Raw genomic sequence first — 26,757 nt, forward strand, 5'->3', positions numbered from 1 at the left:
AGTCCAATACTAAATGCAGTCTCTAATAAATAGGTCACTCAGTGTATGTGATGGCTAATGTACTGAGAGTAGTTATATGATGTTACTTGCATGTTAATTGACTTCTGTTATGAGTTAGGAAGAACTTCCTATACCTCATAAGCCAAAATGTGCAACTGTCCCCCATCACATAATTGGGTAACGTGATATTGATCTCCATCTTGTATTGTTCTCTATTCACACTCAAAGTTACCCTTTAAATTCTGCCCTTTTCCAGTTTTTTGAGTCAATTGTGGATCCTATCGGGGCAAAGCAAAGCTATCTACATGTCCCTGATGGGATACAAGGCAGTTTTTGGGGATCGATGTACCACCATTAGTGATGAGCGAGCGTACTCGCTAAGGGCAATTGCTCGAGCGAGCATTGCCCTTAGCGAGTACCTGCCCGCTCGAGAGAAAAGGTTCGGGTGCCGGCGGCGGGCAGGGAGCTGCGGGGGAGAGCGGGGAGGAACGGAGGGGAGATCTCTCTCTCCCTCCCCCCCCCCCCCCCTCGCTCCACCCTGCTGACTGCCGCAACTCACCGCTCCCCGGCGCCGGCACCCGAACCTTTTCTCTCGAGCGGGCAGGTACTCGCTAAGGGCAATGCTCGCTCGAGCAATTGCCCTTAGCGAGTATGCTTGCTCATCTCTAACCACCATCATTGGTAGTGGGGTGGAAGCCCTTATTAACATGCATGTTGGGCTCGGTATCTGGATTCTAAATTGATGACAAATGAGATACCCGCATAGAGCCGAGAAGGTAGCGAGTTATCCCTACTTGGTATCTAATCACAAGTAGCTGTGAAATAACACATTTCCAGCCATCACATTACAAATCTTACATCGTCGTCTTCTCTCGGCGGACCTGACCTCCTGATATTACTATGCTTGTCAGCTGCTGCTTTTACATTAGTGATTGCGCAGGCAGTCGTTCTGTCCCAGCAATATTTAATGGAAGCATAAAATGGAAGATTGCTTTTTTGTTTGAGGAATTTCCTTAAATATTCTTTTTAGATTACATTATAAATGCTGAAGAATCTGTAGGAGGTTCTCGTACATGTCTAATGCCCGATGTTCTGCATCTGCTTACCGCGAGTGCTTCGCTGACGTACAGTCCTTGACGATAACTTAATATTACTTGTTTGATGCTTTGCTTTTCTAACTAAAACGCTGATGTTAACCCCTTCCTGTTACAGCCAGCTTTTGTTACTTTCACCACCGTCTTCTAAAAGTATATATATATATATATACATACACTAAGAATGGAACTAAGGCAGCAATATAATGTTATAGAATATAGTAAACTACGTATATTTATATTTGTAGTTTACTATATTATACTACATTATATCACTGCCTTAGTTCCATACTGTTCTAACTAGAGTTGAGCGAAGATACTCTGCCGAGCTTGATGCTCGTTCAAGCATTAGCATACTCGATGGTGCTCGTTACTCGAACAAGCATTAAGCCGTGTTCGACCCCGTCCCAGGTTTTGACTCCTCCCCGCTGTGACGTGCCTGTTTTGGCCCCTCCTGGCCGCGACGCAGCACGCTTCATTGGCAAATTTTTTGGCTGGCTGGCGAGAAAGAGAGAGAGAGAGAAAGAGAGAGAGAACGAACCGAGAAAAATAAAAAAAAAACTCGGCACCCGGCGTCCCACATACAAAAATGCTCGAGTCTCCCATTGAAGTCAGTGGGGTTTGTTACTTGAGTACAGCTCTCGAATTTTACGAAAAGCTCGACTCGAATAACGCAGACCCGAGCATTTGGGTGCTCGCTCATCTCTAGTTCTAACTCCACTTTTGGTCAATTTCCTGTTAGATAACGATGCTGTAACTCCCATCTTTTACTTGGAGACAGTATTGCGTAATCTCGGATTGTATGTCTACGAGGGATACCGATCATTCCATTTTGCCCTGACTCGGTAGAATACCATATTGTCCCAGCCATACTGTTCTAACTCCTCTGGCCAATAGCTGGCTTGTATTTTGTCACCTGACAGGCGGAAATGCAATGTCTATACAAAAAAATTGACCTTTTCTTATGTACAAAATGTCCCTATTAAAATATCATCTTAGTTATCTCTTACTGTTTACAGCAATTCGCAATAAAGGTAAAAGAAAAATTGGAAAAAGATTTGGGCCAAATTAGTGAAGATGAATGGGCCGCAGTGTTGCGTCTGATTCCAATGATACCTCTATTTGAAGTGAATGAGTATCACAATTGTATTTAGTGCGTAGAGTTTATCAGACTCCATTAAAGTTTTTTTTAAAATGAGTGTTAGGGTGTAGTGGCAAATCCCCAGAGGGGTGACCATGGGCACCTGGCTAACGTGAAGAGCAGGGAGGGTGAAGTGCGGACATGTCACGGTGGCACTTACCAGGCTCTGGTCCCAGGGATGACATGCAACCAGGGCCAGTGTAGATTGCCGACCAAGCTTCGACACTCCTTTGGCAGGGAGTGCCAATAAAGGGGATAGGGGGGCTTGTAGTAGATATCACTCAGGACGCCACCGTTCCCACACACCATTAATCAATGCGGCAGAGCAATAAACACGGAGACTTGTGTATAGTACCTCGGGTTTCTAGGAACGGTTAGGGCTCGGTATATACTTTTACTTGAAATTAACTTGTATGCAAGGTAATTACAGGCACAATTCACCTGCAGTAGTTACAGGCTAAATCTCAGAGGTAGGGAGGATACACAGGATCAATACGGCCCTGTAGTCCACGTTACCTATACGTCACCGGTCCTGGATTGGGAGCACTCCAGAGGAGGGAAAGGGGGGTAGGGGTAACTCTGCATACACTCTGGTAAGAACACTTATTCAGAAAAAGGCCTAGCAAATAAAGTACCTCCGTGCGGTGATCCTGACTGACGGACGGCCGCACAGGAAAACACCTGTGGTGTGAATAGGTACCTGGTTTAGAAACTGCTCTCTCTCAGTTGATGGGACTCACTCCTAATACATCCACTCTCCAGATGCTATGGGAAGTCGCTCCTCTTCCTCCATCTTCACCTACTTGGAAGCTAAAGGTGCTTCCATGCGGCTCTGTGTTAGTACACCCAAGTAGACCAGATGGAACTCACAGGCTCAAGATGGAACTCCTTACCCGCACTCACATTTATACCTTCACTTGTACCACATGACATAAGAGAATAGATACATTCAGCAGACAGAGCTGAGAGGCAATGATTTTATGAACATTAAGGCCTCATGTCCACGGGCAAAATATGATTTAAGATCCGCAGCGGATCTCCCGCATGCGGATCCGCATCCCATAGGGATGCATTGATGACCCGCGGGTAGATAAATACCCGCGGATGGTCAATAAAAGGGATTTAAAAAAAAATGGAGCATGAAAAAATCTGGACCATGCTCCATTGTCGTGCGGGTCTCCCGCGGGGACGGCTCCCGCGGGCTTCTATTGAAGCCTATGGAAGCCGTCCGGATCCGCGGGAGACCTAAAATAGGAATTTAGAAGTATTTACCCATCCGGAGCGGACCGGGAAGGTCTTCTCTTCCTCACGGCCGGATCTTTCTTGCTTCGGCTCGGCGGATGTGCCCGGCGCATGCGCGCGGCACGTCGACGACGTGCCGGCGACGTGCCGCCGGCGTGACGAATTCATCCCCCGGCCGAAAAAGAAGATCCGGCCGTGAGGAACAGCAGACCTTCCCCGCCCGCTACGGATAGGTAAATTCTTTTAAATTCTTATTTTCAGCCCTCATGTCCGCGGGGCAGGAGGGACCCGCTACGGATTCTACATGTAGAATCCGTAGCGGGCCTGATTTTCCCCGTGGACATGAGGCCTAACCCTTCAGATGCCACAGCTGTGTAACACACATACAAGACATGACAATGACAAGACAGCTTTGCACAGTGCATCCACATGAGACAACACATGTATGACAATTATGGAGGGGACCAGGATGGTGTTCTGGGACACTACATAGTAAAGTATGGATGATGCAGATCTAATGCATGTGGTCTGGGATTGTGTGAATTTTGGAATGGGGTACTAGAGATAATTTAAAAAATATATCTTGTTGATATTGGTCTTAATCCCAGAACTTGTATATTGTGTATTGTTGATGGGCTTGATGGGTATACTGTTTTGGGTATTCAGAGAGTATTGTACCAGGTGCGGAAGCTGATGACTGCCTGTTGGATGCAGCCTGACCCACCCTGTTTCACTAAATTTGAGGATTTTTTTTTTGAGGGGGGGGGGGGGGGGGGGGGGATTATGATTTGCTTAAGAATTAATTGTCTTGTTTGCATGGGGTAATATTATTATGTTCTCTATATATTAAATGTATGCGTGTTTAAATGTGTAGAAAACATAACAACTAAAAAACAAAAAAACAAGGCTTCCTTATAAGAAGGTTCGGAATTACAGCAGGTTAGCTTTGTGACTTGAAAGATAAGTAGACATAGACTGATGGAAAACGTTCTTCTAGCTGCAAAGATGAATACTAACAAACCAAAAGTCGATAAACTAAAAGTAAAAGACATTAACTCCTTCACATCACAGGGTCCTGGCCCCTTCATGTCCTGGGTGTGCAGGGTTTATATGGAGCTGACCCACTCCACAAAAGGCAGGTGCTGGCTGTCTGTGATAGCAGACACCCGCCTGCAACAGCAAAGCAAAGCACTAATGCTGATCATGGCTGTTAACACTCTAAATGCCACTGTCAATTCTGATAGCAGTATTTAAATGAATCAGTCATTCAGGGGGCCCGAATGGCAATCATGGGATGTCATTCAGTTGCCTTGGCAGCCAGGGGCCTTCTGAAGGCTGCCATGAATAATTGCCTATGAAGGTTTCATTGTGGCATGCCCTCATAGACTGCCCGTCAAAATGTAGTATAATCTAATACCGTGGTATCACATTATACTGTATGAGCAATCAAACAATCGCAAGTTCAAGTCCCCTATGGGGGCTAAAAATAATGTAGAAATGAGTAAAAAAAAGTAAGGAAAGTAAAAGTTTAACCCCCTCTTTTCCCATATTAATAAAAAATAAATAAATATATTTGCTATTGCTGCGTCCATAAAAGTAGTACAGCAAAAGTAAAACTACATATATTTGGTATTATCATAGTTGTACTGCTGCAACATGTAAGCTGTTGAAACAAGCCCCCCTTCCCGAAGACGGCAGAATTGTATTTTCTCTGTTTCACTGCACCTATAATTTTTGGTTACTAGTTATTACTTTGTTTTCAAATGCTAATAACAAAACAAATTTACAGTCCTGATACAATTTTGCATTCTGTGACCAATCTATGTACCCATTATATATCTGTACTGTACCCATTATATATCTGTACTGTACCCATTATATCGCTTAACTTGCATTCCTGTCTGCAACTATACCTTCACTTTTCTGCCAACTCTCAAAAACTTATCAAAACCTATTAAAAAAGAAATTTGTAAAAGTTTTCCAGTAAATTATGTGTTACATTAAATGGTACCATTGAAAGAAACAAATTGTCTCGCAAAAAACAAGCCCTCGTGCAGCTCTGTAAACGTAAAAATAATAAAGTTATGATTTTTCAAAAAACCAAAAAAGAAAAGAATTAAGAAAGTGTACAAAGTTTCTGAAGTGAACACTGATTACAGTTACAGTTACTTTTCAGTTACCGTGTTTCCCCCAAAATATAAGACACTGTCTTATATTAATTTTTGCCCCAAAAGAGACACAGTGCCTTATTTTTATGGGAGGGTTGGGGGGCTTATACTCACCTGGTCCGCGGCGTCCGGATGCCTCGCGATGGTCTCCAGCGCCGAAGCAGCAGTCTGCAGTGTCCTTCACGCTGGGATATCCCTTTCATTCTGATGACGGGGCTTTAATTACCCTGCCTCCAGCAAAGCAAGCTCTGTGATTGGATCGAGAACCAGCCAAACAGTTCCGGCGCTCGATGAACCAGTCACATCCATTCAAAATAAGATATTTTGGACCTTTATTGGCAAGGTGATTGTTATGTTTTTTCTTTATTGTTTTTTTTTTTTACACAAAAAACAGGAAAAGAAGGGTTTTTCAACTTTTAATATTTGGGTTTCTTTAAAAAAAATATTTGTAAAAAAATGTCATTAAACTTTATTAATTTTTTTTAAATTATCCACCAGGGGGATTTGAACATTAATTATTTTTATGAATGTTGCAATATTTGTGCATTGAATGTATTATTCCTGCACTGTGTGATAAAGGGATTGTGCCAAGATGGCATTCTCTGTTCATATGCCATATTTTGAGATATGAATGTTTGAACGGGGCCCCTCACCATCTTAGTGACGAAGCCTGTTTGCGCCTTAGTGACGGAGCCAAATTTTGGAAATCTGACATGTGTCACTTAACATATCATAACTCCGTGAAGGCTTTACATATCCAAGTGATTCTGACATTGTTTTTTCGCCACATGTTGTACTTCATTTAGGTGGTAAAAATAGACCCATAGAATTTGTTTATATTTATTAAAAACCCCAAAAATGGGAAAATTTTGAAAAAAATTGTCATTTTTTCACGTTTTCAACTGTAATATCTCAAATATGTGCAAACATACTGTACAAATTTTTGCTCAGATATATATTTCCATCTGTTCACTTTATTCTGGACGCATGTTTGAAAAACTTTCGTTTTTTTTTTAACCATTTAGGAGACGTACAAATTTAACATTACTTATCAACATTTTGAGGAACACTTTATTTTCCGGCACCAAGCCAAGATTGTAAATTCTCATAGGTGTCAGAATTATAGATAACCCCACAAATGACCCCATTTTAAAAACTACACCCCTTAGTGTATTCACTGAGGGGGGTCAGGAGTATTTTGACCCCACAGTTTCTTTTCAGGAATTAATGCAATTTAGAGTAAAAAAAATAAAATTTTTATATTTTTGCAAATACATAATTTTTAACACAGAATTTTTTTCTATAGTGCACATGAAAACGAGGATTTACACCTCAAAATGCATACCCCCGTGTGTCCCGTGTTCAGAAACATACCCATTGTGGCCCTAATCTTCTGTCCGTATGTACAACGGGGCCAAAACCGAAAGGAGCAGCCAGTGGCTTTCAGATCAGACATTTTGTTTGAAGGCGTTTTAGGTCCCATTGGTCACTTGTAGAACCCTCGAGCGGCCAAAACAATAGAGAACCCCCACAAATGACCTCATTTTGGAAACTAGACCTCTTAGCGCATTAATCTAGGGGTGTACTGCAAATTTTTACCCAACAGTTTTTGAATGAAGCAAAGCAAAGCAGAAGGAAAAAATTACGATTTTTGTTTTTTTTAATCAATTATGTGATTTTAAAAACTTTTTTTTGGACAGCAGACAAATAAATGGAGGCTTTCACCCAAAAATGGATACCCCCATTTGTCCCGTGTTCAGAAACATACCGATTGTGGGCCTAATCTTCTGTCCGTATGCAGAACGGGGCCCAAAGTGGAAGGAGCAGCGGGTGGTTTTCTGAACAGACATTTTGGTTGTAGAACCCGTGAGCGACCAAAACGACAGAGGACCCCCACAAATGACCCCATTTTAAAAACTAGACCCCTTAACGCATTCATCTAGTGGTGTACTGCATATTTTGACCCCATCGGTTTTAAATGAATTGAAGCAAAGCAGAAGGAAAAAAATTACGATTTTTGTTTTTTTGGCAATTATGTAATTTTAAAAATATTTTTTTTTGTACAGCATACATAGGAATGAAGACGTTCAGCCCAAAATGTATACCCCCATTTGTCCCGTGTTCAGAAACATATGCATTGTGGCCCTAATCTTCTGTCTGGATGCACAACGGGGCCCAAACTGAACGGAGCGTCAAACTTTAACTGTCTTTTGACTTTTACGTGACCGAAGACCGCTCACCGCGGCCCCCCGTGACATCTCTAAGCTCTTGGCTACCTTTAGTAGCCAGGAGCCAGGACATTTTAAATTTTCTCTTGCCCTCCCCAGCTTCTGCGCTTGCGTCCACCATTTTGGCGACGGGCGCGTGCGCCAAAACTGGGGGAAGGTCCGCGGATAAGGATCCCATCAGGGAACCTCGCTGGTGGCCATATTTAAGTAATTTCACCTCCCCTCACGGATCCGATCCGTGATGGGAGATGAAAATTGAGCTTTTTTTTACTTTTACGTGATCGCCGTTATCCATTGGATAACGGAGATCACGTGACTGGGAAACGCGTACCGTGGCCGCCCATGAAATCTCCAGGCTCTTGGCTACATTTAGTAGCCAGGTGCGGGGAGATTTTAAATTACCGCGCCAATCTGCGGCTTTTGCGCCTGTGTCCGCCATTTTGGCGACGGACGCGTGCGCAAAAGCCGGGCAAGGTCCGCGGATAAATCTGGGGGCTTAAGGTACCTAATTTCATCTCCCGTCACGGATATGATCCATGAGGGGAGATGAAACAAACTTTTTATCTTCTTTTTTTACACTTTTTAAACTTTTTTTTTACTTTTACATGATCGCTGTCATCCATTGGATAGCAGCGATCATGTGACCGGGAACCGCATACAGCGGCTCCTGGTGACAGCTCCCTGCTCTCGGCTACTCATTCTAGCCGGGAGCAGGGAGTTTTTAAATTTCCCGGGCCTCCCGGCTCTCTGCGCATGCGCGTGACGTAATTCGTCTGGCGCGCATGCGCAGACGCCGGCGGCAGTGCCGGGGAGAAGACAGAAGGATCCGGACGCTGCGGAGGACCGGGGGTGAGTACTCTCAGCTCCCCTTACGGATCCGTAAGGGGAGCTGAAACTTTAATTGTTTTTAACTGTGCATTGACTTTAACGCGATCGCCGGTATCCGGTCGATACCAGCGATCGCGTTACCGGGGGTGGGGTCCCGCGGCCCGGGATAACAGCTCCATGCTGTCGGCTACCTCCGGTAACCGGCAGCATGGAGCTATCACGTCCTGAGCCTGCAGGGCTGCCATTCCTAGAGGATGCATAAAACTACGTCCTCTAGGAATAAAGCCCAGTCGGCCAGGACGTAGTTTCCCGATGGGGCCGTCCTTAAGGGGTTAAGATCTCCTTCTATGTTCCAGAACAGAGAGAAGCTCAGTAAGAACAGCTAACAGTTGCTTTACTGAATGTATGATAAAAAATAATATGGCAATAACAGACAACAGGATTATTTGGATACAATACAGTTTACCAAAGTTCAATTACTGCAATAACTCGCTCCGTACCTTACAAGTAGAGTGTGCTTAATACTGTGCCCACAATATAGAATTATCACAGTCAATAAATGATTTACCCGGGCCAGAAGTAAATAGCTGATTGTAGATAGGAGTCTCCTCTGAAGTAACTTAGTCTTGCAGAAACTTTGGTTAACCAAAGGACTATATCCACTAACTGAAATATGCAGTCACTGCCCCTGAACATATTATTAGCACAGTACCTTTGGGGAGGTTGTACAATAAAGTCTAACCAATCTATTTTAATAGTAAGGAGCCTGGGTGATGGCACTCATAATTACATACCACAAAAACTTGAATATCCGGAGCCAGGCTCTGGGTCTATATACATCTACTTATAGGCTGTCTCCCACTGACAGCTTGGCAATTGGGGTCGGTAATTGCAGCTGATGTTTTCTTGGATGATCAACAGATCTCCCTCTGTATTCACAATGAAATAGCTGGGTAGTACCACTCCAGGAATCTGAGGTATGCACTTTCTCTCTTGCTCTTTGGTACAGGAAAGCCCAGCTCTCCAGTAGTACTGGGGCAGCTCACTCCTCACAAGGCTCTCTGCTCTTTGCAAAAACTCTTGAGTCCCGCCAGAACCCCGGCCCAGGACCTGCCTTTTATACCCAACTCATCAGCCAATCAATGGGCAGCTTAGGTTCTCCTAATCCGAAGCTAGAAAGCTAAAGTAAAAAACAGTCATTTGATCATTCTGAAGGTTCTAGAAGAAATGTATTTAAAAATCCGTCAATCATATACATAGCTATATATGCATAGGTATTTAACTCCTTACAATTGAACCAAGCCCCACATGCTCAAGGCTTTAAGGCATTGAAGTGATTGTTAGACCTCCAACTCCTATGAAAACCATTCCACACCCTGCATGAGAAGGGGGGCAATCAGGTGATAGAGGGGATCTCCTCTGTCTAAGCTCTTAAGGAGCAAGATCTGTGTTATCTCCAGTCCCGGCCCTTATAGACCAAGGTCAGCTGTAAGAACATGAGCCAGCATACACCAAATTTGGAAATGTCTGAACTTCTGAGCTTGTCCCATACTCTCCCTGCAACATTTAACTTACCTGTGCATGTAAAATCTTTAACAGCGCCCCTATGTACCACCTGAAATTTATAATACTGATGCCTTTATGTGGCAAAGGGGCCTTTTGGGCTCTGCAGGCACCAGGGACAGGACTGGCCAGCTACAATATACCATTCTATCCACTTCCCTGACAAAATTCTCCACTTATTTGTTCCACTTTCTACAACCATAGAGCGCCCGTAGGTAACACGAATGTACATCCCAACAGGCCACATGGTGTCGCATCGCCTTGAAATGGATGCATTTTGTATGATTATGTAATCACCATGAAATGCGGCCACCGCACTAAATCTCTAGGAGAGCACAGACAATTCGCCACATTTTACCCGCACTCTGCTTTATATATGATGAGATTGCTCACATAAGACTTGCTGCAATTTTGTAAATTGGCCTAAAGTAAATTTGGTTTGCCAGCTCTTAGTGCTCCGCCATTGTACTAGCTTTCTTTCTGGCTATTACTGATGTCTTAAGTAACATTAAAGGATAATTCCACCCAAAAAGTGGCAGAAATGCTATATTGCGCTTCCTGCCATAATATTGTATGTGTCAGGTCAGGTGTTTGTATGAATAGGCTGACGAAATAACTGTACAATGAGATAGTCTTTACCTTTTGAACGTCTTCATTTGGGTATTAGTTCTCCTTGCTGCTTGCTGACATCTCACATGGCCATTCAGAACCCTACTTTACACTAATGATGAGCAACAACTTTGAACTAGTAGTGGCGGTAAAGGCTCTTCATGTAGTTGGACATTGACTACCAGGATAACCACCTATAGGTGGCGCTAGAGACAGTTTTCTTCCTGTTAGAGGAAAACTGTATTGCAACATGGCTGTTTCCATTTAGTGAAATCAAGCAAAAGTCTTGTAAATATGAAGGAATTGTTATATAAAGTATATTAGAAAGTTAGAAAACTTTTCATTCTACAATGAATAGGCTTAATTTAATTTTGATGAAAAAAAACTTTAATCCTTGAGACCTTAGCTACATGGGGGGATGTCTAATAGCCTGCTCATAACATAACAGTTTGTAAGGCTGAAAAAAGACAAACGTCGATCCAGTTCAGCCTATTACCCTACAGTGTTGATCCAGAAGAAGGCAAGAAAAAACATGAGGTAGAACCCAGCTTACTTCATTTTTTGGAAAAAAAATCCTTCCCTGCTCCAATCTGGCAATCAGAATAATCCCAGATCACTGATCCTTCTGAAGCAGTCAAGGACTATAATATGTAATATTGTTACACTCCAAGCTCCTCTCATACTCTTTTAGTGAGTTCACCATCACCACGTCCTCAGGCAGAGAGTTCCATAGTCTCACTGCTCTTACAGTAAAGAACCCCCGGGACCCTCATCAATCCAGAAAAATCACCCTGGCAGGTTGCAAAACTTGCACCACCATGACATTCACTTCAATGGCACTACCGGAGGTAGGCAAGTTAAAATGTTCGACAATCTGCAGTGGTTCCTCTGAAGTGAATGGGAACACTGGTGATTGCTGAGCAATTGAACTCGGATATCTCTGGCTGTTCCCAATGAAGTGAATGGCGTGGTAGCTCACTTGCTTGGCCACCACATTAACATTTCAGGGTCGCGCAGGGGATGATTTCTGTGGATCGGTGGGGGTCCCAGAAATTGGATAGGGTGTAACTTGCCGAGATAGGAATTTCACTTTAACTCATGCTCTTATCCCACTTGTCTAATTGGTGGGAGTACACCTCGTGGGATCACAAAAACGGGGGCCCTGTGTCCACCCATATGAATGGAGCAGTGGTCGAGCATGCACATTGCTACTTTGTTCATCTCTGCTGAGCTCTTCACTCCACTGATGTTCAACTAATACAGGGGAAACACAAGACCCTCATTCTTGTGATCGGCGGAGGTCCCAGTGGTCAGACTTTCACTAATCAGCCACTTGTTCCCCACTTGTGGATACGGGATAATGTACTGAAAATCTTTAGAAAAATTTGACATGGTGTGAAAAGAACTCCACCTTTCCCCCTTTCCACAATTCTGCAGTCTTTTGGGTGAAAGGGGTGACTTGTTTTCACGGCGTACATCCTGCCGCAAAAATGACATGATAACTTTATTCTCTGGTTCAGTACGATTACCACAATACCAAATTTAGTTTTTTTTGCTGTAGTACTTTTATTTAAAAAAAATTTTTTTGGGAAAAAAACTCATTTTCTGTGTCCATCTTCTAATAGTTCTAACTTTTTAAGTTTTCCAGCAAAATAGTTGTGGGAGGGCTCATCCTTTTGTTGGACATACTATAGTTTCTATTGGTACCATTTAAAAGTGCACAGAACTTTAGGATGACTTGGAGACAGGATGACAAAAAAAAAAAAAACACAATTCTGGTGTTGTGTATTTTCCAAATATGCTCTTGTTTTGATTTTTTTATTATTAATATTGGAAAAGGGGACCTTAAACTTTTATTATCTTTTATTTTTTCTAATAATTGATAAAACTTTTTAAACTCATTTTTACATTTTTTTTAGTCCCCATAGGGGACTTGAACTTGTGATCGCTTTACCGCTCATTGAGTATAATGCAAAACCATCATATTGCATTTCACTACGTTCTGACAGGAAGACTTTCAAGCCCATATTCTGGGGCATGAAGGGGTTTAATACCAAAAACATGTACAGGAGAAAAATCCTGACAAGGATCTACTCAAACAGTCTCCTAAATGTCCCATCACTCATCACATTTCAGTCATTGGCTGCCATTAACACCTTAAAGTTTCCCCTAACTTGATTAACTTGCAGCAACTCCTGCTGAAAATAACAATAGCGCGGCGGAATGATTGAAAGTCGCCTCACAGGAAGCAAACTGATGGTTTGTGATTAAATAAGAGGAATTCACTTACATTCATTCAGGTCGTTTAGAATTAAAAATGGTTATTCGAATCTCACAAAAGTTGATATTTTGAAATAGAATCAAAAATCCGATTCAGCTTCTGACCAATGAAGCCATTAGTGTGATGTACTAGCTGCGATCCAAGTAAACTGTGTGTGCTCCTTATACAAAGCTGCTAATTCCCTGCATGGACTCGGCGGGTGGGAGAGGGCATTTATCCCAGCACTTGTACAAGTTTTCCAGTGTAAAAAGCTGGCAAATTTTGACCTTTGCCTTTTTTGCACAAAAATGTGTGATTTCTTAAAATTCAGGATTACTGAATTTATATAACAATTAGTAATCTCTATATATTAAGGGGAAACCCCTCACGGATTGACTGACTCACTCACTGACTCGCCACTAATTCTCTAACTTCTGGAATTGTACAAACATGAAATTTGGCAGGAACATTCTTTAGGTCTTATATAGGAAAAGTAAAGGGGTCACTCACAACTTGATTATTCAATGCTAAGAGCAAAAGTAAAGGCCCATTTACACAGAACGATGATCACTCAAAATTTGCTTAAATAAATCATCTTTGCATAACTCTAAGTAGCTAATTATCTACTTAAGAGTTAATGCAGGCAGAGCGGCTCACCACCACAATAGCTCCGTGAACAAAGCAGCTGTTTTGTATATGCAAACAGCTGTATTGTTCTCGGAGCTTTCTGCTGGCATCTCACTAAGAACTGCTGGATAGCAGCTGAAAGAATACTATTAGCGCTGACCGCTGAGAAAATCAGCGTGCGGTGCTGATAAGAGTCATCGGTGATTTCCAGCTTGCTAGAAATCACCGATGAATGAATTGTCACGAACAGTGCACGATGGCCGCGCATTTAGAAGCAACAATTATTGCTCAAAAGACAACTTTTGAGCAAATTTTGAGCGATAATCGTTGTGTCTAAATGGGCCTTAAGTGACCCCCTATGTTATGTACCTAATCTAATTCTCTAGCTTACTGGTGTCCAGGTCCCTCCCGTTGTCTCCGGAGCTCCAACACGCTTCCTGCAGTCCTCGGCTGCCCACAGAAGATCGCTTCCTGGTTACGGGATTCATAAATCCATAAATCCCGTCTCCAGGAAGTGATTACTTTGATTAGTTCTCGAGTGCTGCTCAGCCAATCAATGCAGCGCTGGAGAACCAATCACAGCCATCACATTGGTTTATCAAGTGCTGCATTGATTGGCTGACCAGTGCTCGAAAACTAATCAGAGCCATTGCTGCTTGGAGGCCAGATTTATGTATCTAGAGTAAAAGCAGCAAACCATCAGAGAGGAAGGAAAGATTCCAGTAATTGGCGTACATATAGTGAAGCGATGTAGCCTCAGTAAGAGACGGGAGATCTCCTGCAGAGTGTCTCTTTATGTAACATGTGTTTGGGTCCAGTTATCCCTTTTTTCTCATCTCATTAATAATCCAGGTTTTAGGATAAAAGGCAGAATCGCAAACAACATTAATTAATCATTAAACAAACAGTGGAGTTGTCAGGGCTCCGCATATGTCAGGTACTTCTCCAAAGCCAGACATCCCCTTACATAATCATCTGCAAGACGTAATACTGTTTGTTAAATTATATATTATTAGTAATTAGCATCTAACATGCGGTTATATGTACATATTCTGTAATCTGAGGTGGATGACCTGATATGTGCAGCTTAGTCAATTATCAACAGCTGCCTCCTACGCCAGTTTCAACTTCTTCTTATTTGTGTAATGTTATACTAATAAGATAATAGTGAGAATATTCGAAGTATTTAGAAGCGCAGCAGTTTATCATAGCATCCATCCACAGATCAGGAAAACCTTCCCAACACCATTACTGCACCTCCACCAGCTGACAGGAAGGGGGCAGAGATTCATGCTGCTTGTAACAAATTCTGACCTCCCATCAGGATGAAAGAATCCTTTGCCACAGCTGTCACAGCTGTGACAGCTGTGGCAGAAGTGCAGCATGCTATCCCATTGCTTTCAATGGGATCAGCACTGCTGCTCATCCCATTGAAAGCAGTGGTTTCTGGCAAGCCCCGCAATATGATTTTCGGGGAAGGGCTTGAAATATAAGCCCTTCCCTGAAAATCATCATTAACTGGTTAAAAAAAAGAAAAAATATATACTCACCTCTCCGCCGCTCAGACGCGTCCTCCTGCTGGCTCCCTGTCACTGCTGTCCAGCACTTTTTAAATCCCCACCTCCTGAAAGGACTGTGCTGATTGGCTGAGCGCTCAGCCAATTACAGATAGTGCTTAGCTATTCATTCATAAATAGCTAAGATAGTGCTATTCATGAATGAATAGCTAAGGACTATCTGTAATTGGCTGAGTGGTCCCTGCGGGGATGAAGGAAACTCCTGCCACAGCTGTCACGGTCCGCGGTATTCTCCATATCTTTTCAATGGGGCTAGCGCTGCTGCCGCTGGCCCCATTGAAAAGAATGGCGATATCCCGGCGTGATCCCGTTTTTTTTCTCGCACTGCGCTGCGAGAGTTTTCACTTACTCTCGCAGCGCAGTGGAGAAAAAAACGCCAGTGGGTGTCCACCCGTACTGTAAGGCCTCCTGCACACGACAGGGTCGGATCTGGCATGTGGCATCCCGCAGCAGGATCTGACCCTGTGCCCGGCCAGTGACCCCGCTCACCTGACTCGATTCTTTTTTTTTCTGTACCGCAGTTGCGCCAGTACAAATAAAGCCACGCCATCGCTAAGCGATGACGCAGATCCTGCAACTCTTCTGCAGTGCTCACTGTGGAAGGCCTGCAGGACATACAGCTTCCATTAACTTCAATGGAAGCCGCACAGAATGGACCATGCTACGATTTTTCTGCTATGAGCGGAAATTTCCATTCGTGTGCAGGTCTCCATAGGCGGCTATGAGCAATAATTGTTGTGGAATCCAGGGGATTCCGCAAATAAATTCCACCCATGTACATCAGCCCTAATTTAGAGAGCAATGGTACTGGAGCTGGTCGTCTGCTGTTACAGACCATCTGTGCTAAGGAACGATGAGTTGTATATTTGGATGTGTTCGTTGGAACACCACAGTTGTATTTGGCTGCAGTCTGCTTTATTGTGCAGCAACGATACTTCAGAATGATTCCTGACATCCTCCTCTGACCCCTTTCGATGACAAGTAGTTTCTATCTACAGGACCCCCTGGATGTCTTCCTCGATCTCACCATTCTCAGTATACTTTCCAGAGGTGAAACTTGAAGCTTCTGGGCTCCAATGCAAAATCTGTAACAGGACCCCCAACTATAATGGTTTATTCATACAACTAGGCTTACTATATGCATAAGATAGGCATTATGGGCCCCCTAAGGGTCCTGGGCCTGGGAGAAACCGCATTCCCTGCATCCCCTATAGTTATGTCCCTGCTCTACACCCTACTGCACAAAAAAAAAAAAAAACACAAGATTGACAGTGAAAGGGCCGAGGTCTCTGATAAAGTCTGTACAAGAGAAGTGGAGTGTTACCCTAATTTCCCTAAGGTCTACTTTACAGGTCTTTTTCTGGCTCTTTTTAAAAACCCATCTATTAACATCTTTAAAAAAATGCAAAACAGGTCTTTTTTGATAAAGGGTTTTTCTGCGAGTTTACTGTTACTGACCTCCCCTTAGGATTGGTCATCAATAGAAATGAGTGTACTTTTCAAGGTGGTTCAAATCTGACCAAGGACAACATTTGTACGTAATTACATAGTAACATAGTATGTTAGACTGAATGAAGACAATGTCCATCTAGTTCAGCCTGTTGCCACCCTCTAGTTGATCCAGAGGAAGGCAAAAACTCCACGGGGCAGAAGCCAATTAGCGCATTTGGGGGAAAATTCCTTCCCGACTCCATAATGGCAATCAGAATAATCCCTGGGTCAACCTTCATAGTTGCTACCTGACTGTAAGACCCGGAACTACAAAACCGCTGGTCACCTAATGTCCATATCCTGTAACATCCTTCCGCTCTAGAAAGGCCTCTAGTCCCCTCTTAAACTCCTCTATTGATTTTGCTCTCACCACATCCGCAGGCAGAGAGTTCCAGTCTCACTGCTTTTACAGTAAAGAACCCCCTTCTGTGTTGGTGATGAAACCTGCTTTCTTCTAGACGTAGCAGATGCCCTCCCATTACCATCGCAGTCCTGGGTATAAACAGATCATGGGAGAGATCCTTGTATTGTCCCCTCATGTATTTATACATAGTTATTTGATCACCTCTTAGTCGTCTTTTTCCCAGGGTAAATAATCCCAATTTTGATAGCCTCTCTGGGTATTCCAGTCCTTCCATTCCATTTATTAATTTAGTTGCCCTTCTTTGAACCCCCTCCAGCACTGTAACATCCTTCCTGAGCACCGGTGTCCAGAGCTGTACACAGTATTCCATGTGGGGCCTGACAAGTGCCTTATATAATGGAAGAACAATGTTCTCATTCCTCACCCCTATACCCCTTTTAATACACCCCAAGACTTTATTAGCCTTTGCAGCAGCTGACTGGCATTGGTTGCTGCAGTTAATTCTACCCTAGCAGTAAAACTACATGCAGCTGTAGACTTTGGGCAAATTTGAACCTAGGACTCCATCGCTGCAAGGCAGCAGTGCTAACCACTGAGCTACATGCACCAACACCACCAACTCTCTACGGGTTCGGTTCGCTCATCTCTAGTCATAAATAGCAGATTGGTGGAGGGTCTGACTCACAGCAACTACATCAATCAGTTGTTTGAAGGGCTCTCAGTGCTTGGGCATACGCTGTGGCCTCATTATTGTATTCCAGACAGAGAGCTGTACATTGTTTAGCACTTGTACCTAATACTGCACTCCAATCCCCTTCACTTGAGTGGACTGAGCGGCAAAAAGGCCATGTGACTGATAGACATGATATCACAGTCCCAAAGGAGATGCCAAGAGGCAGAGAATCTAATATTCTCTTTCCTCTACCACTAGACATATGGCCACTGTGTCTTTAGTACCAAAAATATAGAAAAACTTCCACTATAGACACTGGAAAACGTGAACTACATATGGTAGTCTATAGGTGATTTGGGAGGTGGGGGGGAGAAGTAACACATAGTGTATGTTTTTTGTTGGATTGATGTTGATTATGATGCATCAGAGGGGTAGACTGTTGCTTCCTGCTGATCAAGTCTACAAGAACCATATTAACCTTGTATGCTTGGTGGCAATAGTACCTGGCCCACCTGTGCAGGTACCCACTGGCCTGGGGGCCAACACTCAAGGGTATGAGCAATCCAATTCTTTGAAATCAAGTGTCTTTAAGACATGGTTACAGTTGACTATGACACCAGCACTACAGGAAAAGGAGCACTTCATGTTCCGCCATCCCTTCTCTGTCACACAGATGGCATGATGATGTGATTGCGCCGTCTGTGTTGTTCCGCATGATCCTTGCTAGGAGAGAGGAGAGGCTAAGGTAGAGGAGGAGGATGCCATGGGAGCATGATGAAGGTGCATTTTTTAATATTATTTTATTGTTAGGTGTTATTAATTGCTCAGGGGCACAATGGGGCCTATAAATGACTCAAGGGATATAGAGGGGCCTATAAATGACTCAAGGGCTGATAAATTACTAAGCAGCAGAACAGGGCCTATAAATGACTAATGACGCATAGCAGGGCCTATATTACTAAGGGGTCCACTGTGACTCTGTCACCCAAGGGTCTATGTAAACCTGCGGCCAGTCCTGCTTGTATGTACGCATCTTCACAAATTGGATTCTGCAGAAGACAATCCGGCGTGTAGAATTAATTATTAAGCAACGCATGACATGTGTCTTGTCCTCACCATATCCTTAGTAAACATATGAGCAAAACATATAGATGAACCATCCAGCCGTCTCAAGTTCATAAGGTTTTAGCATAATCATCGGCTGTAATATGTCTAATCTGAAAAATGCTCATCATTACCAAAGCACCAATTACATTTAATGATATTGAAAAATATTCCTTCTTTTAAAGCGCAATATAATGAGGAACGTACATTTTACATTGCGAAGTAATTAACATTGTTTATTTCCTGGGACTCGAATGCAGCTGAGGTTCTGGTTGATGGACTGTGAAAGAAGCGAGGAATAACTAAGAAGCATCCCATCACACTAGTCATTTCTCTGTGGCATTTTTGATTGATAACTTCTACACAGGAAGAAAAAAAAAAAAATAATGCAGCCAACCAAGTTAAAATTAGCAAGTGAGAGGAGAGAAGGCTAAGTGTGTTAAAGACGTAAACCGTTATTATACTTGTAGCGCTGGAATGTAAGCAGCAAGACAAATAAATTGCATCATAAAATAAAAGGAATTGAGGTTCATAAAAGAAAAAGAAATTATCTGCGAAAAGGTTCTGTGTCTGGAGTCTGAATGAAGCAGCTCCCTCTCCCCTTTCCCAGCGGGAAGTCCCAGTAACACACAGAGATGCTGTTGTGATGCCAATATTAGGTGTACCTGTTGTATAATGGGGTGTTCCCTTGTATTTTTTATTATTTATGCTAGTTAGTGCCATGTGTTAAGTGTCTTTAAATTAAGGCAGAAGTGGGTGGTTCAGAGACCACAACAGGAAGTAAGGCCAGCACCATGTTGATAGTGCAGTTGGCACTACCGACTGGAGAGGAAAGATGCTTAAGATAGGGTTCCAACCTGCTTTGTGTAGAATGGGCAGTGTGAATAAACTGTCACAGTGGGCTACAGTAGAGGACTATCAAAAAGGGTTCGGTATATTCTCATAGGTGTGGAAGAAAGAAATTGACTACCATACACCTCCGGTTCTCAATCAAGGGCCGTCCACCAACTGGCACCCATGTTCATTCTGGTGGCTCTTGTGAAGCTATCTGGTTTAATGAACAAGTTTACAACACTATGTGAAACTATTGTGACTGTCTTCCAGTACTGCAAATGTCACCCTGTGGTAGGGTGTTTTTTGAGAACCACCCAATGCCCTTTGGCCTGACCACCAAATGACGCAGCTCCTGTTATAAGACAGATATATCCGGCACCTCCTGAACCGGTTAGTCAAGCAAATGCCATTAACTGGGCAAACAGACTTGGTCAGGTACCTCTTTAGCCTATGCCTGAATCTAACAGACACCTTGCTTCATCTTCAAAGACCAGAGGATGCAGGCGACCCAGCCAGGACAGCCACAGCAGGAGCAGGAAGAAATATTATTATGTAAGAGGGTTCATTGCCTGGGTTTTTCCCTGGGACCCCCTGCCGATCTGCTGTTTGACAGGTGGGCGTGCTTGTGCACTGAGCTGCAGGAAGCAGACAGCTCCATTCTGAATGCAGGGGCCAGGCTTAGTATTACAGGCATAGTTCCTATTAATAGCAATGGGAACTTGGCTGCAATACCTAGACTGGCCACTACAGTAGAACAGAGCTGTCTGCTTACTGCAGAATTCAGTTCAGTAAATGAGTGCATCAGCCTGATGATAATCTGATCAGCAATGGGTCTGGACAATGGACCCTTTAAATTCATACTCAATTGTATATATATATATATATATATATATATATATATATATATATATATATACACACACACACACACACACACACACATATCGCACTCTGCTGTGCCTGTTGCACCGCTGTATTTATTATCATAGAGTTATCAACCCCATCGACATGTTCAACAAAAACAAACCCAAACTTGAGAACAGAGCATAGACGGAAGGCAGTAAACCTTGTAAAACTAGGAATCCGGAGCGATGATTAGCCGCAGTGTTTACATGACTGCTTTGTTTTGTAACAGCTTGGCTATTTTTAGGGAAAGAGACGTTTCAGTCTTAATAGTTCTAAATCAAAGTGGAAAAAAAATCTGTTGTCAGTAGAGGAATTGAAATCCCTGAGCTGAGCGACTACAGCTGTCACAAAAGAGTCCAACGAAACCGTTCAGAGCACTGGAAGCTACACTACGATGCCTGCCCAATGCTAGTGAGCTGCCCAAAGGACCCCATCTAGAAGCTTGACTGCGCCTGCAGCAAAATACAGGAACATTTAGAATGTTACTGCCGTATAACCATCTATTTATTTCTAATATATTTCTGCCAACGTCTTGCTGCTTATAGCTGCGAGAAAAAGTAAGTGAACCCTTTGGAGTGACCAGGATTTCTGCATTGTAATAATCAGAAAATGTGGTCCGATTGTTATCTAAATCACATTAATTATCAAACACAAGGTAACTAATAGTATGTAAACAGTTGTATCCTTCCTGTATTTCATGGAGCACGATGAACAAACATCCACAGTGCAGTGGATCCTTGAATTTAATAACCTATAGATTCTTTTTACCAGCAGTTACTTCCAGCAAACATTTCCAGTAGTTTGCAAAAGGATTTGTGCAATGCTAAGGAGGAATTTTGGACCATTCCTCACTACAAATCTGTTTCAGTTCATCATTATTTCTGGGATGCTTTGAGTACACAGCCCTCTTCAGGTCATGCCGCAGCATCTCCATAGAATTAAAGAAAGCACTCAGACTTAGCTATTCTAAATCAATAATCTTCTTTTTCAACCATACTTCAGTTTATTTGCTTGTTTGCTTTGGGTCATTGTCTTGTTGCATCACCCAACTTCTCTTCAGTGGGGTGGCAGTGGGACAACACAACAGTGCCATAGACTATTATATCTACTTTATGGGTAAACTGGTACCATATGAACATAGAAATGATACAAATTAACCAGGGCTGGTTATCACCTGCATAGATTGTATAACAACCATGTAGACAAAGGAGTCAGTCTTCATAGGCCCAATGCCCACAGATGGATTTCCGCTGCGGAATTTCCGGCCAGACACAAATTCCAAAGCAATGTCCCTCCATAGACATGCTATACTTCCCTGCCCACGAGCAGAAATCAACTATGATTTGCCGCTCGTGGTGGAAAATGGCAGTATGCTGTGTTCGGTGTGGAAAATCAAATGGACGGCTCCCATTGCCGTCAATGGAAGCCGTCCGTGCCTACGGAAAATCACGGAATCCGCATGATAGCCCAGCATCGGCATGTCATGACCTGCACTGCGCATGGAGCCGGTTCACCAGCCTGGATACTCGTGGCAGATCCGGACAGGTGAGTATGGGTCTCTGGGGGTCTGATTCCGCTGTGAGATTTCGCTGTCGGAATCCGATCAGGCTGTGGGCAGGAGCCCAAAAGGAAACTAAAAATGGCCTCTACTGTCAACTAGACAGAATAGCAGGGTCTAATCTAACAATTCGTATTACAATTTCTCGTGCATTGAGATCCCCTATGGAAGTTATCAGACTTGAGAAGAATTTACTACATCCCATATGAGATCTCCGTGATAAGATGTAATGATATATAAGATTTTACTCTGTTATTCATTGAGGGAGTTAGATAACAAGCCCTGTAGGCAGTGGTGGACCGAAAGGGGTTTGGGGGGGTCCTTCGCTATTAAAGGGGTAATCAGAGAAGAAGAGATTAAGTGTCACACTCACCTCACCTGATCCCCCTCATCTCCGACAGTGCCCTGTCCCCCACTGCATTTCCCTTCTGACTCCAGTGATGACATCCCATCTCAGGGTCATGTGACTGCTGCAGCCAATTACTGGCTGATTCTCAGTTACATAAAGACAGTAATTTGCTGCAGCGGTCACACATCTCCATGATGGAACGTTATCGCTGGAGCTAGATGCAGAGTGCAGTGGGGGACCAGGCACTGTCAGAATGAGAGCTGCAAGAGTTCTGGTGAGGCGAGTGTAACTTTTTGGGGGGTTTTATAAGACACTGAGCAAATTTCAAATTATTGTTTTCTTCCCGGGCTTGCCCCTTTAAAATTGATGGCTCCCTTACAAAACACTAGAGCTATGATACACTTCAGTACGAGTGGACCTTGCACTACTGGACAGCCATGCATATGAATGGCTATCCTGTAATATTACATTTCCACTTTAGCGGCCCCTGCTGGGAAAATGCTTGGGTGGCTATGGCTCCCCCTGGCAAAATCAGCAAGAGGTGCCAATAATGGGATCCCAGGTGATCAGCTGTTCACTTTGGGCCCTTTATTTAGGGAGGCGTTCTGCACAATCCATTAAACACTTCATGAGTAGTGAAGAGTGAACTTTTGAAAAGTTTGGTTCGGCCAGTTCGCTGAATTTCGGGAAAATGTTTGGTCCAGTCTGAATTAGTCTGACCTGAACTGGAACTTCACCAATACCCCTACACTAGTGTATAACACTGTCTAGGAACCATAAAAGCCCTGTAGAAGACTATTAGGCACCTAGGTGTGTGTCCAAGTACTTCTAAGCCGTCCTAAGGCAAATTTTATGAAGAAAAAGAAGAAAAAAGAGGAAGGAAGAAGAAGAAGAGGAAGGGAAAAGTAGAAAAGAAGATAAGAAGAAGAAGGAAAACTTATTTTTTCCCACCTTTACCTTCTTCTTCATTTAGCAGGTTTGACTAATAAGAGGTTTGGGTTTTCGTTGAACCGAACTTTTACCAAAGTTCGACCCCAAACAGAGTTCAACTGTTTCGGTTGAGTCAACACTAGTCATGGGTGTTGCATCTGACTATGGGGATTCGGGCCACCTCTGGCAACTTAGGCACTGTTTTAATAGTAGAACAGTCAGTCCATCTGTCTGTGAAAACTGGAAGGATGGCCATCTTGGCTATAAATAAGAAATGGGCCTATAGAATGTTTAAATGTGTTGTGGAGGATTAGATAATCATGGCTGCTACCTTACCGAAACACCACCTGTCCATGGGTCGTGTCTGGTATTGCAGCTCAGCTCCATTAAAGTGATTGGTACTAAACTGCAATACCATTTACAACCAGTGGACAGGTGTGGCGCTGTTTGTTTAAATAGAAAGCAGCCATATTTTTCTAACCCTCCACAGCCCCTTGGAATTCATTTTAATCGGAAATACTGTAAAACCCAGGAATCATAATATATATTATTTATTCCAAACATGCCAACTGAACATTACTATACAGCAGGTATAATTTCCTAATAACAAGCTAAAATATAACTTCCATTCAAATCTGTCAAATGATCCTTGCTCCCTGCACCTCCATCGAAAATAAAGATCTCAAAGAAGAAAGTCCTGATGAAACGTGTTTCCTTACGCTCATTACAAATCATTTTAATGCCCCAAAGCCAACACAGTGGCTGCGCCAATTACAGGCCCGCACGGGAGGCAGTAGGGGTCCTCAGCCTGTGACACGTTTTGCGGCAGGATACTGAGCATGCTCCTTAGATGTAAGTTTGTCCTCTGTGTTTTCCTGAACAAGATGTTAAAAAATAGGACAAACTTCAAGAAGCTTCCATGCAGCATCAGAAAGCTAAACCTAGAATTATCATAGCCAAGGTGAACTTGGAAAACAATTAAAATACAAACGGACTCTCATTAATTACATCACCCTTATGTGCTCAACGCTCCCTAAATAGAGCTAGGAAAATGTTTTTATTTCAAATTATAATTCTAATTACCGTATTTTTGTACTACAAGACGCCCCCAGATTTAGACAGAAAACAGGAAAAATAGTTTATACTAATTTAAACGTCTCTGGGGGTCCAACAAAGTGGAGGGGCTACCGTCATTCATTATGGTATAGTAGTATAGAAAAGGGAGTTAATAGTGAACAGTCAGCTCCTATTAGACCTAGTGGTTCAAGTGAAGAAGTTCACATTATACACACACACAGTACTGCTGCACTATATTGTACATGTGCATCAACACAAACCACTCTGCAACATATACACGTAGCTCTGCAGTATTCACATGCACACACACACAGCTCTGCTACATGCGCACACACATAGAGCTCTGCTACATACATGCACACACACAGCTCTGCTGCATGCACAAACATACAGTTCATGCATCTCCACTACATGCACACACACCGGCAGCAGGCATGTTAAACACTGATTGCATTAACACTAAGGATGGCCTCATACAAAATCTTCCCCCGCATTGTGCAGCATATAGAACCCCTTGACTGTAATGGGTTCCTTAACATGTTTTTTTTTATTTCATCCACACTGGTTAAATGATGCCATCTGGGCCTACTAGGCCAGCCGACCCGCTTACAAATCAGCTGACACGCCTAAACATGGCACCACTGGGACCGCGCCGATGTAAGCGGTCTCGTCAGTGCAATAAAGTGCAGTAATATGCGTCGATCTACATCCGTGTGTGGCTGCCCTAATCCCCACATAGAAGTATACTAATACATGACCCTCTAGCTGCTTCCTGCTCACATGGTTATGACATCATTAAAGCTTCTGCTGCTACTACAAGCCCTTTGATATTTGCTATTGTCTATCTATGTGTTACAGAGGAGGACCTGCACCCCGGGGGAGATATGTGAGTGATCTCCAGCATTATCTGCTGGAGGGGACAGATCAGTAGGAAGGACTGTGCAGCTGCGTTATGTGTGGCTACAAACTTCTCCCGATGATCAATCAGCGCACTGCTGGATCATTAAGACAGCGGTGAGGGGTCTCTGGACCTGTCAGACCCCCCTGGTTCTGGACGATAAGGTGCAGACACATAGCTGAAAATTTAGCATTTTGTAGTCAGGAAAAATACAAAATTACTTTTAGGCCGGCTGTCCACGGCGCTGCGAAGTCCCACGGCAGATCTCCGCCGCGAGAGCTGCTGTCTGGGGGCAGGAGCCGCTGCCGAATCTCTGCCAGTCAGCCCTATCTGATAGATAGGCTGGCCACGGAGAATCAGGGCAATTCGCAGCATGCTGCGAATTGCCCGCCGCGAGAGGAGAATCGTAATGATTTTCCCCTCGTGGACAGGGGTCGGTGCTTTCCATAGTGATGCTATGGAAAGCATCGGCCGGCGTGATTCGCCGGCGGTTTACCCAGCTTCCAATGCTGCCACTGTTAACCCTTTCTAATCCAATTTTGGACTCAGGGTTTCCTAAAAGGCTTTCTCTTTTGCTGTTATACAACGGTGCCATCTGCTGGCTAAAGCCAGTTTGTATGCACCAGAGAGGCTCCGACAGCAGAGTGGCTGGCAATAGACGGTAAGAATACCCTGTCGGACATCTTCTGACATTGAAGCTGTGCAAGCTTCAACCAGAATGTAGGAAGATGTTAGACAGTGGATTGGAAAGGGTTAATTGTATACGTATCTTAGGGCTCCCACACACTTGTGTTTTTTTAACGCTGCGTTTTTTTTAATGCAAATGTCAATCCTACTTTCTAATGTTAAAAACGCACCGCACAAAAATTGCACAGCACAAACTTGCGAATGTGTTTTTAACATTAGAAAGTCCCATTGACATTTGCGTTAAAAAAGCGCAGCGTTAAAAAAACGCAAGTGCGTGGGAGCCCTTAAAGACACAGATGCAATTAACTTCACATGCAACAAAATAAGATCGATGGGACTGCTGCACCCAGGTCAGGTGACCCAGTTACCCCCCCCCCCCCAGCTACACCCCTGGTATTTCTCTGGAAAGCCCCTTTTACTTTAATCCATGTATCAGTATAATTACAGCAATACCAAACATATAAAGTTTGGTTTATGTTGTACTGCTTTAAAAACAATGTAAAATGTTTTGTTGCCATATTCTCACCCTCGTAGCATTTTATTTTCCCA

At 43.3% G+C, this 26,757-nt stretch overlaps 1 protein-coding gene across 3 annotated transcripts in view; it reads right to left on the bottom strand.

Moving 5' to 3' along the window:
- The window catches only part of CRTAC1 (cartilage acidic protein 1), a 537,130-nt gene that overhangs the window by 464,857 nt on the left and 45,516 nt on the right, over positions 1-26,757 (bottom strand). Inside the window, exon 1 of one of the 3 annotated variants that reach the window (XM_066601103.1) lies at positions 9,496-9,526. The exons of the other annotated variants lie outside the window; for them this stretch is intronic. The gene's annotated coding sequence lies outside the window, so the exon portion shown is untranslated. Of the gene's footprint in view, positions 1-9,495; positions 9,527-26,757 lie in introns of those variants that run through there. 3 annotated transcript variants of the gene reach the window in all.

The sequence above is a fragment of the Eleutherodactylus coqui genome, chromosome 4 (assembly GCF_035609145.1).
Source record: "Eleutherodactylus coqui strain aEleCoq1 chromosome 4, aEleCoq1.hap1, whole genome shotgun sequence".
Classification (NCBI taxonomy): domain Eukaryota; kingdom Metazoa; phylum Chordata; class Amphibia; order Anura; family Eleutherodactylidae; genus Eleutherodactylus; species Eleutherodactylus coqui.